Source organism: Copadichromis virginalis, linkage group LG6 (assembly GCF_057382275.1).
Source record: "Copadichromis virginalis isolate Kocher_CV1m ecotype Utaka linkage group LG6, C_Virginalis_male_GT1.1, whole genome shotgun sequence".
Classification (NCBI taxonomy): Eukaryota; Metazoa; Chordata; class Actinopteri; order Cichliformes; family Cichlidae; genus Copadichromis; species Copadichromis virginalis.
This window is the reverse complement of record NC_140623.1, coordinates 20,675,675-20,689,908: the sequence shown is the minus strand read 5'-3', so window position 1 is coordinate 20,689,908 and position 14,234 is coordinate 20,675,675.

Sequence of the window (14,234 nt, the reverse complement as noted above, 5' to 3'; positions counted from 1 at the left end):
TATTTCCGGATTTTTCTGTTTGATGAAAATAAACAGGACACAAATCTTTTGTGATACAATCCTTTCTTCTCTTTCTTCTTCTTAATATTAATGCTGACTGTGCTGTAGAATACAATGACTTCATCCTGAGACAGATTAAATATCATTTTTAATATCATCCTCAAATGTGTCTCATTTAAACAACATTCACTAGCCACTTTATTAGGTACACCTGTTCAACTGCTTTTTAGCACAAATATCAATTTTTTTGTGGCAACAGCTCAATGCGTTCATGCAGACGATCTGATCTTCAATAGATGTGGGGAACAAAGGTAACGTAAGTGAATTTGAATATGGCATGGTTGGTGATACCTTGCTGGTACACAACCACCTCTAGGGTTCGCAGACTATTGGTCCAAAAACGAGAAAACATCCAGTGAGCAGCCAAAATGCCTCGTTGATGCCAGGGGTCAAAGGAGAAAGGCCCGACTGCTCCGAGCTGATAGCAAAGTGACAATAAACTAAAAAGAAAAAACTCAAAGCACTTATTACAACCGTTTCTGAATACACCACATGTCGAATCTTGAAAGAGATCGGTTACTGCAGCAGAGGGCCACATAACAGATTCTTTACTGTGAAACTTTCTAAGCCATAATTTTTTCAGCTCTGTTCGAGTGCTTTTAATTTGAGTTCCAGATTTTGTTTTAGGAAATTTGTATAAGTTAGTGTATATTAATGTAGCCTTTCAATCATTGGTATTCAGCTCCTGCATCAGCGGTCATCTGGTAGAGGTATTTGTTGACTGTTTCTATTGGCTGGCAAATGGTGACTTAATCAAGCAATACTGCTGGAATCAAAATGATTTTCAACTAATCTCGTGGCCATCATGAGCAAAGGTAACGGCTTGGATAGCTGCAAATGAGCCACTGCCTTGAAAGCGAACAGGCTAATGACACGATTATTGGCTCATCAAGGTGATATGAGTGTGTACATATGGGGCTGTGTACATGTGTTTATGTTGAAAGTCGGTATCAGTGCTTGCTGGAGGTTGGTGGTGATGGTGGGCGTTGCTGGGCACATCTCAGCATGATAATAAAAGCCACCGCTGTTGTCACCAAACTCAGCCTCGACGCCCTGCTTTTAAGTGCCGCCTCTATTCTCAGAGAGCAGCAGACACATTACAGAGAGGGGAGAGAGAAAAAGAGGAAGAAAGGCTCGGGGAAAGAGAGACGGGGAGAGAGAAGCGAAGGGAGTATCGAGGCCTGTGGCTGAAGGATTGATTTTAAATGTTCTGCAAAGGCAGTGTTTACTATCCTCTCCGGCTAGCCCCCTGACAGCGTCAGTATCAAAACAAGATTTGTACCCCCCTTCTTCCCCCATCCAGCAAAAGGAGAGAGGAGGGAGCAGGAAATACGTTAAATGATGATTCTTCTCACTGGCCAAATGCTCACATTGCCCTCAAAAGTAGTACGGCTTGTGTGCACCATTTGACAAAGTCATTTTTACTTCCATTGTAAATGCAAATGTCAATAAACAACATCAATACTCATCCAGTACTCAGACTGCAGTACAGCCTACAGGTTTGCCATTCAGTGAGGTTCAAACATCCAGCACTGCCTATGAATATCCTTCTGTTTTGCATGTCTTTCAATAAATTCTCAAATTATTATTGTATGTTTAAAATCTTCAAAACGTGAAACCTCTAAAAACATAACACTGGCATGTCTCAATGAGAGCAGCACTTGAGCTGCACCTCACAAATTTGTGCAAAACCTGACAACTCGTGTTATTCAGGTACGATTTAACACTGTTCAAAGGAGCAGGCGTGCTTAGCCTTCTTAGCATTCACCTGCTCCATAAACGTTCAGGGGTCAGATGACTGTAGAAGCAGTCCTTGGTCTTCTTTGGTTAGACAGTCTTTTAAGGCTTTGAGGCATCATTACCCTGCTGCTTCTAAAAGATGCAAATCAGAGGGAGGGGCGTGTCTCTACAGAGCAAAGTCATAGTCAGGATGGAGTTGATTCAGTGCAGATGTCCAACTCCAGACGAGTCAAAAGAACTAGAAACATAAATGCTTCTCAGCACATTCACTGTGGGTTTCAACACTTTCTTGTAATTTTTTAAAAAGTGGTCTTGAGCAATACTTCTCCAAATTTTCCGGAGGTCTTTCAAAGGTTTTCTTTGGACATCGGCTGCTTTTCCCCTCATTTTCAATCCTGTCCTAAAACCAGACTATTTGTAAACTTTAAGTCATTCGAGCATAAAAACAGTCACTGAACTCAATGAATGAAACAATGTTGTGTCGACACATAACAGACAACATATCAAGAAATTAATTTCTCTTGCTGAATTTCTTAAAAAAATGCCAACAATACCACAAATTGACATAAAACAGTATTTCTGCACCAACATGGGGATTCCCAAAGAACTATTAGCCAAAAACCTGGTGTATCTTGGGATGGTGTGCAATGTGTCCTTAAAAAATTTGAGAAAACTGCACAAGTGTGGACCAAAAGAAGTAGCAGGCCTAAAAGCAATCTCCAGCAGACGATCAGTACCTTAAAGTCGTGTCCTTAAGGAGCAGGAAATAAGCAAAAGACCCACAAAGACCTGACACAGGACCTGATAGATGCATCTGGACCTTGAGCTACTCCATCTACTGTTCACTGAAGCCTCATCAGAAATGGTCTCAGTGGAAGGGTGGCTGTCAAGAAGCCATTCTTAAAGAAACAGAGAGAAAAGGCTGAGGTTTGGCAAATTATACAATAATTGGGTTGAAATCCGTGTGAATGCATGTTATGGAGTGAAAGCTGAAAACGTGCATTGTCCATTTGGGTTTTCATCCAACATCCAATACCATCTGCGCCAACAGTGCAGTAAAGGTAGAAAAACACACAATGAAACACCATCACTCATGGATTGGCCTCCCTAGATCCCGGACATCATTTTACTGAAGCAGTGTGAGATTGTCTTGGCAGAGAACAGAAGGAAAGGCACCCAACATCCAAAGAAGAGCTTTGAATGTTCTTCAAGACGTCTGGAGAACTAGTCCTGAAGACTACTTAAAGAAATGACAAGCAAGCTTAACTAAGAGCTTTCAGGCTGTATCGAAAAATAAAAGTGATCATACCATTGACTGTCAAGCTTGTTACAATTGCACTGTCGTTGCTTTATTTACTGTATTCCCATGTATGTTTGCACAGCTTTCAATAATTCTCTGCGCCTATTACCCACTTTCCCCAATTACCCAGCAAAATATAAAAAAATAGGTGGCTCGAGACTTCTGCACAGTGCTGCGGCTTAACAGATCCTGCAAGGGGATTTACTAAAGCAAGCCCCAAAAAGGAAATCGAAGCACCTGAGTGTCAGCTAAACCTCTAAGTCATAGATCTCAAATCTGATCTTTTGTACAAAGGAGCTAACATGGTCAGTGGAACAAATTTGCTTAAACAGCCACTTTCTTGGTGGTTTTTTCCTAGACTGTGTGAAAAATTTGGCAGGCACAAATGTTATATTTTCAGCATCTCAGAGGCCGCTTTCAAATAAAAGACAGAATGGCCTATTGTAGCGAATGTTGTGAACGCTGGCAGGAAATCAAGCAAAAATGGTTAACTGGATTTGAAGGAGAAAATTCCCTTTCATGCCACGCGGCCACACTCATAATTATCTGATTGTTGCCGACCATTAGGAATTTGATTTATTGTTCTTTGGCAGTCAGGATGGAGGTTTCTCACCCCCGCCTTGGACGTGTGTAAAATGCACAAGTCTGGAGGGGCTGAGGAGAATATGGGGAAGCGAGAGCCATATGTCTGTGCTGTCAGAGAGCCACTTGTTAGAGGAAGTTTAGCCTCCCTGTGCCTCCAGCCACAGCCTTAATTATTAACAACATGTCTCCCCTCTGAAGAGCTGTGTGAGGGCGGCTCACTGAAAAAGGTGCTTTGGAGTGTGGGCTGCAGGATGCCAACTCTCCTCTGGGTACTGAGATATTCAGTTAAAGCAGTGAAGGTTTTTGGGAAAGTTGCTGGTTTGTAGATACTTATCTCCCCCTTTCCTCTCGTGAGAGACTCGGTAATTGAAACTTACTTGTAAACACATAAGCAAAACCAGAGTGAGTCATTTTCTTTTACATTTAAATCAAGGCAATCATCATCAGATCTCTCTGTGCCCATGAAAGATGTGAAAACGATAACCTTTGGGGGTTTGCATCCAGGATTTTTCTTCCTGTAAAGTCATTAGAAAAACTCAGACTTTAGTTCTCGGAGTGATAAGTGACAGGAAGTCGTGATCTGCTAAAAGTTCCCCTGATATTCAGCTGTAAACTCTATGTGATTTTTAAAAAATTAAATGTTGTGTGAATGATTTAATTGGGGCTGTCAGCAGGGATTAATCTTGTCTTTCTAATACAGACGACAACAAATGTTTAGCCCTCGCCATTAGCTGTAGATTCTGCCTCAAAACATAATTATTTTTTAGGCAAAAGTAAAAGGCAAAATCAGAGGGGAGCTTTAAAGACCCCTCTGGACTTTCACTGTAAAAAAAACAAAAACAAACAATTTTAAAAGGTAAATTAGGCTGAATGAGTAAAACCTTTCATCCTGGAGCTCCCTGTACTGGGACCAGGCCGTATCTGCCACTTTTTTAAAAGACGTTTTAAAAATTTGCTTTTATGACTAAATGTCTAAAGTGGATGTACCATTATCTAAGCATCAATAGCAGTGTTGACTAATACATTTTCATACTGCTGTCCTATTCTCCAATTTACAGTCTCACTAAACCCTGATGATACAAATAAGGAGACTTACTGTTTTTCAAAATGTACTCCAGTCCCTTTCCCCTCTTTTCCATAGGCTGTTTGGTTTCACCACACACTTTGTCAGCTATTCGTTCCAAAATATGGAACGAATAACTATTTTTTACATTTCAGTTTGAAATGTAAAAAATAGCCTACAGACCTTCAGTGGTTACTTGATATTTCATCAAGTATGTCCCACAGAAACATGGCTGCACAGAGCATCTGTTTGTTTGTTTAGCATCCACACCGTCTATCGGCAACCTCAAGAGTCAAAAGGATTATAAAGCTTCAGGGAAGCCCTACCTTCTGAATGACATGAGTGTGTAGTGTCACACAATTTCTCAGTCCAAATGTCCAAATTGGCCCCCAAATTGCGATGGTTTGGAATAATTTGTGCACTAACCAGCGAGTGATGTCACTGACCACATCTGTCTTTTCACAGTCATGGTAAAAAGAAAGCAATCAATTTTAAGGTTTTAAATCAGGAGTTGATAAAAAATTATCTACATCTTACCAGGTTTTAAAATTAGGTAAATACAATCTTAGAATAAAAACAACACGTAACATATTGTACACACTAAGGTCCTACCACAGCATTTCAGTCAAGCTGAAGTCTGGACTTTGACTTCAGCTTGACTGAAGTCAAAGTCTCTCTCCCCGTCTCTCTTTCCCCGAGCCTTTCTTCCTCTTTTTCTTGTGCGTCACTCCTCCACCACCATGCTTGACATTTGTGATGAGGTGTTTGTTTTTGTCAAACAGGGTGCTGTGCATTATGGCCAAACATCTCCACTTTGGTCTCACCTGCTCAAAGGTTATTGTTCCAGAAGTCTTGTGTTTTGATTTTTTCTTGGTAGCCCTTCCAAACAAGCCATACGTGTTAAGGCTAAATCCATCACTAACTTTAATATTTGACGTCCTAACTGTGGCCTGTAGAGTCTAAGATGTACCACTTTGTTTTTTTTTTTTCTAGTCTCTCTAACGATTGCAAGGTGTGGTCTTGAGATAAATTTCCTGGGTTGTCCATTTCGGGGAAGATTGGCAACTGTTACAAATGTTTGCCATTTGTGAATAATAAAGCTGTCATGAGGGTAGCAGAGGTAGAGCCAGTACACTCAAAGGCAGATGTGCAGTAGGGCACGTGGTAGCAAATTACAATTTAATTGCAGGAAGTAGCTCTTAAAACTACAGTTTCCCCAAAAGCATCCACATCAAACCCAGAGATGATGGGTGATAGAAAAATTGAAGAGTTTGAATTTTTAAATAATATTCTAGACCTCAAGATAATTTTTTACATAACACCTTAGATTTACCAATACACTGCAGATGGTGTGATGCTATGAAAGTAACAGATCTCGAGATGCCATATAATCAATACATGCCTATTTTCATTGGAGTTGCATTGTAATTATCCAGCAATAAGTCAACTGTAATTATCAATTACAAAGTCGAGATGGCTTTATTGAGTTTTTATTGAGATTGACTTTTAAAGCCAGAATTAGGTCAAGATGTTAGGTTCTTGTTAGTTGCAATAACAACCTCAGAAATCCACATGTGTGCATCATCCAACAAACATCTGCCAGTGGGCTGAAAGAATAATGGAAGCAAACGAAAGCAGTCCACAACATCTTTTGATGGTGCAGATATTTTATCCATGAATAAATAGGAAACTAAATGCGATGTGTTGTTCATAGGTCAGTAGTTGAGACATGAGGCAAAGATATGGAGATTTAGTGATATATTTAAGAAAATATAAACACATTACCGCCCCCAAAAATCACCGCAGCCAAGTCAGATTTCCCCTCTGATTTTCCTCATCTGTCCCCAGAGTCAGTTGCCCATTAACACAGTGTAACTCTTTGACCTTTTCATAACTCTCTTGTTATTGGTCTTTGTGCCCAGAACAGCCTGAGGGATATGACGGTTAAAAAACACAGAGCATCCTCCTGGTCTGCATCAGAGCTCACCATCCCCCATTGTCAGGACAGCCGTTTAAAAAAATACACATGCAAAAGTCTTAAATCTCGTCTCCCAGTTTTCAGTCATATGCTGTTTCTAATGGAGCATGACGTCTCTGTAGCCGATCACGTTGATGGTTCTGCATTTTTAAATCAATATCCCAAAATAACTTTGTGAAAGTATGGATTGGCTTATTACCTTAAAGCAGCCGTTTGTTAAATTTAAATGGTAAAAATCATTAGTTCAACAGCCCACAGCTTAGCAGCTGTTAAAATTTGTTCCCTTTCATTATTTGAATTGAAAATTATCAATCAAAAAGTATTTAATGGAATTATATGTAATCAAATAAAATGGCTTACACAACTGTTACATTAGAGGTTGTAAAATAGCAGTCATTAAAAAAAAATGTATCAAATAAAGATCTGCACTGACATTTGTGGAGCTATTTTTGCATGGATGATACGTTAGTGGCTTGTTTTTAGTCCAAAAAGTACTGACAAAGTTGAAGTGTAAGCACTGTAATAGTGGGAGGAGTTGCAGGGAGTGTTTGCAATGCTTTTTATCTTTTGTAAAACAGCATCGGAATCACAAAGTTGGCCAGAAAGAGACAAAATGATGTGATTTCAAGTACCGCAGTGCAAATATCTAACACCAAGTTGCTGCAAAGAGGTGAAATTCTGGGAGTGCCTTGGACTTACAGTTTACAGAGTTTACATCATGCCTAATGATTAAAGTGGCAGTATACATCTCCACAGGAAAACAAGCCCCTTTGTTTGCAGGGAGCCAGATTTTGTACTCAGTGTCAGACAGAATGTCACATTGAAAACAAAGACTGTATTTAGCAAATCTAAATTCTTGGTGTCTTTATTCTACAAACAAGAGATTATGCAATCAGTGTTTATTTCACAAAGATAAGTTTAAGCAAAGACTTAAAGCTTTTCTACTCTCTGCTCTCATTTCTCTGCAATTAAAAGCTGCATGTGACTATTCAGGTGGCACGGACACGATGGGGAAAAGGACAGGTAGTGGTTCTCCCCAAAAGTTTTCCAAAAAGGCATACGTTTATCCCTTTTTCAGTTACGTGGTGCTGCTGCCTGATCTAGAACCAGTTCCGTGCATTATTTTCTTCTCTTGAAACTCACCCCAACTTCTACAACTTCCCCAACAGTAACACTACATAACAGTTTGTTCCCAAACTGTTTCCACATGTGGGGTGAGTCTCAAAAGACACCAAAGCAGAACTGGCAACGTGTCAGTGAAAAATAGGTTATTGAAACTCCCACATGAACCATCATCAGCACTGAGAAATATTTGGGAAATGAAGAGACATTGTCCTGTTTTCATTTCCTTGGTGCTCAAATACTTCTTGGTTGGTTTCAGTGGGGCAGTGGCAGCACTCACTTACCTGTGAGACACACCTTTATTGATTAAAACAATATACACTAATAATTTATGTAAAAATGTAATATGTTATATTGAGACGCCAAATGAATCCAATTTAACACATTTATTGAAGCTGCCACGGCCGAAAAATGAGCTAAAACAAGACTTTATTAAACTGTTTGCCCAAATCTAATTTGATCTCTCGTTTCTTATTTGTGTGTTTGGAGCAGATAAAACAGGAGGTAAGCTTATAGCTGAGCTGGTCTGCTCATCTTTTTCATTCCCGTCACAAAAACTTGCACAGCACCTCACACACACAGACACATTCCAGCCTGCATATGCACAAAAAAAAAGCCCCGCCGACACACACACACACACACACACACACACACACACACACACACACACACACACACACACACACACATGCGCTCTGACATACAAGCTCACAGAGCCCAGTGCTGCGGAACAGCCATCAGTCAAAGTGTGTTGGCGCTGCAGGTCTGGGGGCATTTACATAGATAGATGATGGAGAGATTATGGGGCACAGAGGTTATTAATCACTCTGCTGAGAAGGAGAAGAGGGACTCCTTGGTGTCACTCTTCTCTCCAGGGATGGCTCTTTACCCTGGATATGTCTTTTGTGCCATTTCCAGTGTTCTATTTGCTGCCTAGCTAAACCACAGAGGTATTATAAGTGCCTTGGCATTCTGTATTGCTGCAGGGTAAAAGTACAGTGCAACGAAGTTCACCTCCAGTGAATACCTGCAGGGCTACAGTCCAGAAATTGTGCTGAAATGCAGAAGAACTTAACTTATTTATTAGCAAGAGAAGAACAGTAACAGAAATTGTTATGTATGCAAACCTAATTTTAATTCTAATTCTCACTATATTGCATTAATATTTAAGAATTTTTATATTTTATCATCAGTAACTGATGCTCTATTATTATTATTTTTATTTTATTTATTTATTTTGGCCCATCAGTTTCAGTTTAGTTTTGTCCTTTATTTATGTGTACACAGTTTTCTGTGTACACATAAATTTTCATATATAGACAAATATCAGGAAAAATTGTGGGGTTGGATGTGAACCTCCATCAAAGAAGCTACTCATTTATTTCCCATTTATATTAAATATTGTAAACATATTTGCATGAGTTGTTTTAGCAAATATTTCTTTACATGCATACAACTCATATTAAAGCTGTAAGTAAACCTTAAAGATCCGCTCATATATTTAAATATATTGTGAAAAAAAATTGTGCTTCTCTGTTCCAGGTCGTCTTCTTCTACAGTAGTTTCACATGTGATTACTCAGAGAGTTAAGTTCTCAATAACTCAATACCTTTCTGAAAATTGTAACCTTCCCGTAGTTTAACATTTAATAGCACCCACCATTCTGCATGGTGTATGAATTTTGAATTGTGAGTGGTTGGAATGGGACACTGTGAGACTGGCAAATGTGATAATGTAGTAATCCACACCGACAGGTGAAGTACTCTGCTCCTCTGTTCTGTTTGCTTTGGTAAATGTAGCCGCTACCGTCTGACCTCAATGGGACCTGACATTTGGACCCTCCTTGTCCTTTCTCCTCATTGGTCCATCTCCTCTTCCCAATATTGGGCTTGTGCAGCAACATGCTTATGGTGTCTGCATAGGTTGATGTTGCAGCGATGACTCTTTGGCCAAGTGGCATCTTTGTTTTTTTGAGAGGAAGTAATGGGTTCATTGAATCACTTGGTTAAACTAGGCAGGCGGATGTATGGCAGGACTGGTGCTGCAGCTGATAGATGGATGGGTAGATGATGAATAGAGGGGTCGATGCATGGATGAAAACCTCGGTGGATGGATTGAAAGATGAGTGATACATGGGAGATAAGAGAATGAAAGCCACTTTAGAGATAAAGTGCACTGGTAATTTCCTTGTATCCTGATGACATGCTTCTTCCTTGATTCTTATAACCTTTTATCATCCATACAACTAAGCTGCGCTGCATGAGTCTATTAACAATATGAATAGAATATCTATTTAACAAATTTATTTAGTCAGGGTTAGGGTCAAGAAGAAAAGCCTGATGTGGAGACAGGAAAATGTTTACTACTTTTATGCAGAAAAGGGTCAAGGTCAGAAAATAAACTACCGAAATTTTTTTTCAAAATAACGTTTAATTTTGTGAAACTTTGTATACTGAAGAGCAGCTATGCTGTCATCAGCTAAACTAAAATAACTGACACAACAAAATAAAACCTGGGGAAAAAAGTCAAGAAGTTTACTAAAGTTACCAAAAAACAACAACAAAGAAACAGGCAAAACAAACAAACAAACAAACAAACAAACAAACAAACAAACAAACAAACAAACAAACAAACAAACAAACAAACAAACAAACAAAAAATCCTCAGCCAAGAGTCTTCAAGTAGTTTTAGCTGTTAGCACACCTTTTGTGCTGGTCCCTGCTTCAAATTTCAGCACTAGTGGAGGTCTATTTTGTGCACTCTAGTATCTGAGGAACTAAAGATCCTCTGGATTAACTGAGAAGCAGCTGATAAGGCTAGCGCTCTGTGCTAACATCGACTTTATTTTAAGACAGTTAAAACAACTCTTGCCTAAACCTGCAGCTCCTTATATGGCCACTAGGGGTTCCCTAAAAAAGCAAGTAAGAGAGATAAGATAAGATAAGATAGAACTTTATTAATCCCTCGGGTGGGTTCCTCTGGGAAATTCGATTTCCAAAAAAGCACAGCACCGACAGAAGTTACAGTTACAGAATATTATATATATATACACACACACACACACACACATACACACACATATATAAATACAGAGACAAATATAAAAAAAATATACGAAGGGGATAAATAGAATAAATAGGAATAAAAATAAAAATACAAGTGAATTGCACATTTCAAGTATTGAGTCTATTGCACTGTTGACTATTTACAAAAAGTATTGCACAAGGTATTGTACAGTGAGGTGAAGAGGCACTACAGCTTAGTTGTTCCCCCCTCCTTTGTCCTCCTGTTTCCCCTCCAGAGAGGAGTTAAACAGTTTGATGGCGTGTGGGACAAAGGAGTTTTTAAGTCTGTTAGTTCTTGTCTTGGGGAGAAGCAACCTGTCACTGAACAGACTCTTCTGGTTGTTAACCCTTTAAGACCTACCATAGAACCAAGTCCGCCAGAGCTTATATTATATTTTTACATGCTGTGGAGCCATTTTTGGGAGCATTTCAAGTTGCTATACATCAATACAACCATTATAGCCCAAACTTTAATAATATGCATGCATTAGGTGCATAGTAATTACATAAATTGCAAAAAAGTGCAATAAACTACAAAAAAATTGAAAATCGTTTTTGTTTTTTTAACATATATTTCTAGTTAGAGAAATTTAAGAGGCTTATCCCTCAAAACTGTAAATACAAAAAAGTTGCACAAACTAGTTTCCCGCCACAGGAAATTTATTTTGAGTGTCTTCATAGTTTTATTTTTGAAATACACCAATTTTTATATACTGCAGGAAAAACGAAAATAAATATTATAGTGCAAATTTGCAAAATAACAGCATATGCATCAAAATAAACTATTTCCAGCAGTGCAATATGAGTCCTAAGCATCCCAGAAACGACACAGAAAGTCATAAAGTCAAACATAACTTTTTAAAACACAAGTATAGGCTCATAAGGCCCCGATCGTAAAAAAAACTACATTTCCGCAAAATGACGTCACTTCCGGTTTCGGGCAGGTCATGCGGTCATGTGATAGTTCGCGCTGATGGACATAGGAAGTGTTACAAACAGCTGATCGGATCGGCGAAGCGTGTTTCTGGAATATCATGTTTTTGTTGCTGCAAGTGATTTTTATGCAGTTTTTGCAAAGCTATATGTGGAAGGAAACTGTGACCTAGGACAAGCTGATGGCATAAGATGTAAGTACAACTCCTCCAGTTTCATATGCAAAAAAAATGATTGCGCTAGCTTACGTGGTTGCAGAGCTACCGGGATTTAAAAATAGTTACGCAAAACAGAGTGTGCCCGCTCCGATCGGCTGTAAAGGGTTAATGGCCGTGTGCAGAGGATGCCCAGCATTGTCCATAATGTCCATCAGTTTCTTTAATGTCCTTTTCTCTGCCACTGTCACCAGAGTGTCCAGCTTCATGCCGACCACAGAGCTAGCCCTCCTGATCAGTTTCTCCAGCCTGGATGAGTCCTTCTTTGCTGTGCTGCTCCCCCAGCACACCACAGCATAGAAAAGTACTCCAGCAACCACCGACTGGTAAAACATCCTCAGGAGCTTCCTGCAGATGTTAAAAGACCTCAGCCTCCTGAGGAAGTACAGTCGGCTTTGGGCTTTTTTATACAGGTGCTCTGTGTTGCATGACCAGTCCAGTTTATTGTCCACCCACAGCCCGAGGTACTTGTACTTGTTGACCACCTCCACCTCCTCCCCCTCTATCTGAACCGGCAGTGGACCTTCTCTGGACCTCCCGAAGTCCACAACCAGTTCCTTAGTCTTTGAGGTGTTGAGTTGCAGGTGGTTTGTGTGACTCCATGCGACAAAGTTCCTCACCAGACTTCTGTACTCCTCTTCCTGATCATCCCAGATACACCCCATGATGGCTGTGTCGTCTGCAAACTTCTGAATGTGGCATAATTCAGAGTTGTAGCAGAAGTCAGAGGTGTACAGGGTGAAGAGAAGAGGGGACAGCACAGTTCCCTGTGGTGCTCCTGTGCTGCTGACCACAGTGTCAGACGTGATGTCCTTCAGCCTGACGTACTGTGGTCTGTCGGTGAGGTAGTCGGAGATCCAAGCCACCAGGCAGGGGTCCACCTCCATCCTGTTCAGTTTTTCCTGAAGCATACAGGGCCGGATGGTATTAAAGGCACTGGAAAAGTCAAGAAACAGTATCCTGACCGTGCCTTTTCCCCCATCCAGGTGTGAGTGGGCTCTGTGTAGGAGGTACAGGATGGCATCCTCCACTCCGACACCGTATGCAAACTGTAGTGGGTCCTGGGCATGTTGTACCTGTGGTCGGAGGAGGTTGAGGAAGAGCCGCTCTAGAGTCTTCATAAGATGTGACGTCAGTGCCACCGGTCGGAAGTCATTCAGCTCATTGGGCCGGTTCTTTTTGGGGACCGGGACGATGCAGGATGTCTTCCATAGGGCGGGCACTCTCCCCAGTCGCAGACTGAGATTGAAGACTCGTTGTAGCGGCTCCCCAAGTTCAGCAGCACACGCCTTTAGCATCCTAGGACACACCTTGTCTGGGCCTGCTGCCTTTCTGGGGCGAAGCTTCCTCAGTTGCCTCCTGACCTGATCCACTGTGACACTGGGAGGTGTTTGGGAGGAGGGGAGGGGGGGAGATGTCTTGCTGCTGAGAGAGGGATTGGAGGAGGGGGGTGTCATGGTGTCAGGAAGGGGGGGAAGCGAGGGAGGTAGGAGAGTGGGGAGAGGACTCTGTAGTGAGGGTGAGGGTGGGGGGGTTGTGGGCTGGTCAAACCTGTTGAAGAAGTTGTTGAGTTCGTTTGCCTTCTCCACAGTCCCCCCCACTGTGCTTTTCTTGGTGTTGTGGCCTGTGATGGTTTTCACACCATTCCAGACCTCCCTCATATTGTTCCTCTCCAACTTCTGCTCCACCTTCCTCCTGTAGGTGTCCTTTGCTTCCCTCAGGCAGCGTTTCACCTCCCGCTGTGCTGCTTTCATCTCCTCCTTCACTTTGCTCCTGAAAGCCTTCTTCTTCATGTTGAGGACAGCTTTGACTTCCTGTGTTACCCACGGTTTGTTATTAGGATAACACCGTACCGTCTTAGCAGGGGCGACCGTGTCCACACAAAAGTTGAGGTAGTCTGTAAGACAGTGTGTCGCCCCCTCTATGTCCTCACCATGTGGGCTCAGGAGCACATCCCAGTCTGTGGTGTCATAACAGTCCCTCAGAGCATCCTCCTTTTCTGGGGTCCATCTCCGGATGGAGCGCGTTGTGACAGGCTGCCTTTGGACGAGGGGTGTGTAAGTAAGTCCCAATAAGATGAAGATCAAGATGATGAAATTAGATTTTGAGAGATTCCTTTTCTCATATCTGGGAAATTCTTTCATTACCGCAGTTGAAATCCTACTATACACAT